At 45.2% G+C, this 5,497-nt stretch overlaps 1 non-coding gene across 1 annotated transcript; it reads left to right on the forward strand.

Annotated features, from left to right (window-relative positions):
• Positions 1–3,158: 3,158 nt before the first annotated feature.
• On the forward strand, positions 3,159–3,265 carry LOC138247498 (U6 spliceosomal RNA). The gene has a single exon (XR_011194533.1). It is a non-coding gene; the product is annotated as a U6 spliceosomal RNA (small nuclear RNA).
• Positions 3,266–5,497: the final 2,232 nt, after the last annotated feature.

Here is a 5,497-nt window from a genome sequence, read left to right on the forward strand (position 1 = left end):
GCTTTTACAGTTGAATGGTTACTCATTTCACCAGCATTTTACTTATGTTTGGTAGACATGCAATGTGCGGTTTGTTGGAGTGCACTGTGGTCTTCTTCACTATATGTGTTTGTAATGGTTTTATTAGGTTATGTGGGATAATTATTTGCTGTGAGAAGACACTGACTATGTTTTTAATACTGGGTCATACATGTCTAGATAGCTACACATGACCCATCTACATGAGTCATCATTGTCCTGTTTGATTGGCGTAATTCTGTGTGTAATACTAAATACAGATTAGAGGGAGGCATGCTGAAATTGAGTCTAGGTATATGTGTTGCCTGATCAGGTTTATTCAACTGTCTTCATTATCCAATAATGATGTGGCAGGAATTAGAAATAACCCTTTCACTTTTTAGGGCATTGGATTTATTAGTCTTTCTAATGCCTTCCCTAATCAACCCAATGTTTTAGCAATGTTTTCATCGATTTTACCACACATAATCTGTGAGCACTGTGTATAGTCATTGTCTCTGTGAGAAGTGGGGTTTAGATGTAAGACCATTCTAAGACCAAAGATCATTAAATAAACTTCTTACTTTGATAGGTGGCTATGTTAATATTCTGTTTTTGCATTTAAGATGGTTTATAGTAGCCATCTGTAGGAGGGTGGCCTGGCTTATAGTGGGTACCAATGGTACTTACACCTTGTGCCAGGTCCAGTTATCCCTTATTAGTAGAGTGTAGTAGTGTTCTAGCAGCCTAGGCTGATACAGGTAGCTATAGCAGAGCAGCCAAGGCTGAACTAGGAGACATGCAAAACTCATGCAATACCACTTATATCATATAGGTACTATATCATAAGAAAGACAATACTCCGAGTTACTAAAAATAAAGGTACTTTATTTTAGTGACAATGTGCCAAAAATATCTCAGAGGATATACTCCCTTAGGAGGTAAGTAACATACACAAAATATACACAACAAACCAAATTGGGTAAGTAAAACAGTCAGAAAGTAGTGCAAACACTGTAGAATTCTATAGGATGCAATAGGCCTAGTGGCAACAGAAACCATATACTAAGAAAGTGGAATGCGAACCACAAATCGACCCCTAGGCTAGTGTAGTGTGTAGAGGGTCACTGGGGGTGTAAGAAAACACTAAGGGTATAAAAAATACCCCACCCCAAGACCCTGGAAAGTAGGAATAAAGTACTACTATCTCCCCAGAAACACACTAAAGTCTTGATAAGGGATTTTGCAAGGACCACAACAGACTGCAAAGCACTGAAGACGGATTCCTGGACCTGAAGAACTGCAAAGGAAGGGAACCAAGTTCAAGAGTCGCTAAAGTGTCCAGGGGGAGCAGGAGCCCACTAAACCCCGGATGAAGGTGCAAAATGGCTGCCTCCAGTTGGAAGATGCTGCAGGTTTTGCAACATCGAAAGGAGCTAGGAAGTTCTTCTTCATGCAGAAGATGTCCCACTGCATGCTGGAAGATGCAGAGTTGTTTCTGTGGAAAAATACCGCAAACAAGCCTTGCTAGCTGCAAGAGTCACAGTTGGAGAAAAAGGGTGCTGCCCGGGCCCAGGAAGGACCAGGATGTCGTCACTTGGGAGAGGAGACAGAGGGGGGCCTTCAGCAACGTAGAGAGCCCATGCACAAGCAAGAAGCACCCGCAGAAGTCATTGAACACGGGTTCAAGAAGTCTGAACACGGCGGTCGTCTCAACACTGCAAAGAGAGGTCCCACGACAACGGAGATCAACTCAGGGAGCTGAGCATAGCAGGACAGAGTGCTGGGGACCTGGGCTCAGCTGTGCATGCAGGATTTCTTGGAAATGTGCACAGAAGCCTTTGTAGCTGCAGTTCACGCAGTGCACAGGATTACTGTCTGGAGAGGGGATGCAAGCACTTACCTCCTCCAAATAGGGACAGTTGGACCACTGGACAGTCTGAGTCACTTGGGTCCACCATCTGTGTTCCAGGGGCCATGCTTGTCAGGATGAGAGGGGACCCAGAGTACCGGTGAAGCTGGAGTTTGGTGCCTGCTGAAGCAGGGGGTAGATTCCGTTGACCCACGGGAGAGTTCTTTGTAGCTTTCAGTGCAGCGTGAAGGCAGACAGCCCCCAGAGCACGCACCACCAGGAAACAGTCGAGAAAGCTAGCAGGATTAAGCACTACAATGTCGCTGGCAGTCTTCTGGCTACTTTGTTGCAGTTTTGCAGGTATCCTGGAGCGGTCAGCGGTCGATCCTTGGCAGAAGTCAAAGAGAGAAGTGCAGAGGAGTCCTGCTGGATTCTTGCAAGTTGTTATCTGAGGAAAAGCCCACTGGAGAGACCCTAAATAACCCTCAGAGGAGGATTGGCCACCTAGTTAGGTAAGCACCTATCAGGAGGGGTCTCTGATGTCACCTGCTGGCATTGGCCACTCAGAGGCCTCCAGAGTGCCCTCACACCTCTGGAAACAGGGACTGGGGGTTCCCTAAACCAGTGTAGACTGGCTTATGCAAGGAGGAGCTCTGGGCACCACCCCTAGGGGGGTGATGGACAGGGGAGTAGTCACTTCCCTTTCCTTTGTCCAGTTTCGTGCCAGAGCAGGGACTGGGGGTTCCCTAAACCAGTGTAGACTGGCTTATGCAAGGAGGGCACCATCTGTGCCCTTCAGAGCATTTCCAGAGGCTGGGAGAGGCTACCCCTCCCCAGCCTTTAACTCCGATTTCCAAAGAGAGAGGGTGTAACACCCTGCTCTCAGAGGAAATGCTTTGTTCTGCCTTCCTGGGACTGGGCTGCCCAGACCCCAGGAGGGCAGAACCCTGTCTGTGGGGTGGCAGCAGCGGTAGCTGCAGAGAAAACCCCAGTAGGCTGGTTTGGCAGTACTGGGAGTCCATAGTGGAGCCCCCGGGATGCATGCAATTGGCTCCCCGATATCAGAGTTGGCATAGGGGGGAAATTCCATGATCTTAGACATGTTACATGGCCATATTCAGAGTTACCATTGTGAAGCTACATATAGGTATTGACCTATATGTAGTACACACGTGTAATGGTGTCCCCGCACTCACAAAGTCTGGGGAAATGTCCCTGAACTATATGGGGGCACCTTTACTAGTGCAAGGGTGCCCTCACACTTAGTAACTTTGCACGTAACCTTCAGCACGTGAAGGTTAGACATATTGTGCTTCCTTCGGCGGCACATATACTAAAATTGGAACGATACAGAGAAGATTAGCATGGCCCCTGCGCAAGAATGACACGCAAATTCGTGAAGCGTTCCATATTTTTTTGGATTTTTAAGCCCTGAAGAAGTCGTAAGGGATGTTAATTATTCCCAAAGACGAAACACGTGTTGGCTGGAAAGCTGGAAGTACATATTGCTTTGGATTGCTGACTGTTCAATATGAAATCACAATTTCAATAAACTCTGGACTGATTTATTTTCTGGACTGATTTACTCCAAGACCTACTGGTGGCATCATGGACTGATTTTTGCAACAATATACATGTGAATTCTGTATCTATTTGTTCTTTGTGTACTTTAGGGGCACCCCGTTGTGCATTATATAGGTGACTTATACGTTACTTAAGTGCAGTGAAAATGGCTGTGAAGTAACATGTGCGTTATTTCACTCAGGCTGCAATGGCAGTCCTGTGTAAAGGTTTGCCTGAGCTCCCTATGGGTGGCAAAAGAAATGCTGTAGCCCATAGGGATCTCCTGGAACTCCAATACCCTGAGTACCTAGGTACCATATACTAGGGAATTATAAGGATGTTCCAGTATGCCAATTGAAATTAGTAAAAGTAGTCACTAGCCTATAGATACAAATTTAAAGGCAGAGAGAGCATGAGCACTGAGGTTCTGATTAGCAGAGCCTCAGTGACATAGTTAGGCACTACACAGGTATACACATTCAGGCCACAAACTATAAGCACTGGGGTCCTGGCTAGCAGGATCCCAGTGAGACAGGCAAAAGCATACTGACATACATGTAAAAATGGGGGTAACATGCCAAGTAAGATGGTACTTTCCTACAGCATCTATTCATTCTTGTATTTGGCTTTTCATTAGGATTGCTTTTCGTTATTTTGATTTTAATGTCGGGAGTCTTGTTTGAGCTTTTTTGAATTTCAAGGAACCCCAAGAGTTTGAATCCCGTTCTTTTGCTTTAGGACCTGAAAGTTTATCGAGGGGGGGGCACATGTGACACCCGCTGTAGCTAAATCCAATCACCCCTGCCCTCTAACATAAACTTGGGAACTCTGGCATTAGTAATGAAAAAACACAATCTGTGTGTTCAGATGAATGCTAAAAACACCCAGATTCGTCTCCATCTGAGACAAGAAACCAGGGAGCCAGACAAACATCCCAAACAAAACAAAAAAACACACCAGGGCAAATATTGGGTGAAGGAGAGCTTACTGAGCATAAATGTTGCCAAAATAAGGATCCAGATTGACAGTAGCACTGAAGGCGGAGTGGGCCTATTTCTATAGCCCTATTCCTCGGATCATTCCTGTTCCTCTTGCTATAACACATTAACTCAAGAAACTGATTATAATCTTCGACTTGGGGTTGACTGTCTTTCTTAAGAACAATTCAGTGAAGCTGTCCAGATCCCTGGATAAGGCTTTGCTCTCTTTCTGCAATGAAATCTGTATTTGCTTTCTCAAAAACTGAATCAATAAGCTCCAAAAAGTACAGTATTAAGTGGCCGGACTGGCAGTTAACCTAAGAAGTTAACTTAAAAGGTCATAACACAGGTGATCAGAGAAGCTATGAACACCCACAAGTACATCAAAACATAGCAACCTAAATGTGACTAAACTTGCAAAATTACGATCATCCTACACCAGCCCTAAAAGGAGTCCATTTGCTCCCAACGCAGATGGATCAAATTCAAAACTCTCTGGGCCTGATGCACAATCTCATTTGGTAGAATGCAACATAGTGCTATAGGACTGCTACTTACTTACTACAAAACACAATTCACAAACCTACAATAGTAAACATCCACCTCCACCTCTCTTAGATTTTCTATGAGGAGATCCTCACACACGCAGGTTTGCTACTTAGTAGTAATTGTGGGAGGGACCAGGAAGTGTCTGCAAAAAGGGCCATAATTATTACGAAATGGGAGTGGTTTAGGGAGGATAAGGAAGGGGCTTAGGATGAGTCGGGGAGTTAGGGAAGGATATGTACCCATCCACAAAACAATAAGGGCCAGATGTAGCAAGGTCCGAATTTGCGATTCGGAAATTGCGAGTCAGTGTGACTCGCAATTTCAGAATCGCAAATTGGGATGCAGAACGGTGTCTAAGACACCGTCTGCAACTCGCTATGGGGTCGCAAAGACCCACCTCATTAATATTAATGAGGTGGGTCGCATTTTGCGACCCCATAGCGAGTCCCTGCACTCACAGGGATGGTGGCCTGCTGAAGTCAGCAGACCTCCATGTCTGTGACTGCTTTGTCAATAAAGCAGTTTTTTTTTTCATTTTGCTGCCCGTTTTCCTTAA

The sequence above is a fragment of the Pleurodeles waltl genome, chromosome 7 (genome assembly GCF_031143425.1).
Source record: "Pleurodeles waltl isolate 20211129_DDA chromosome 7, aPleWal1.hap1.20221129, whole genome shotgun sequence".
Lineage (NCBI taxonomy): Eukaryota > Metazoa > Chordata > Amphibia > Caudata > Salamandridae > Pleurodeles > Pleurodeles waltl.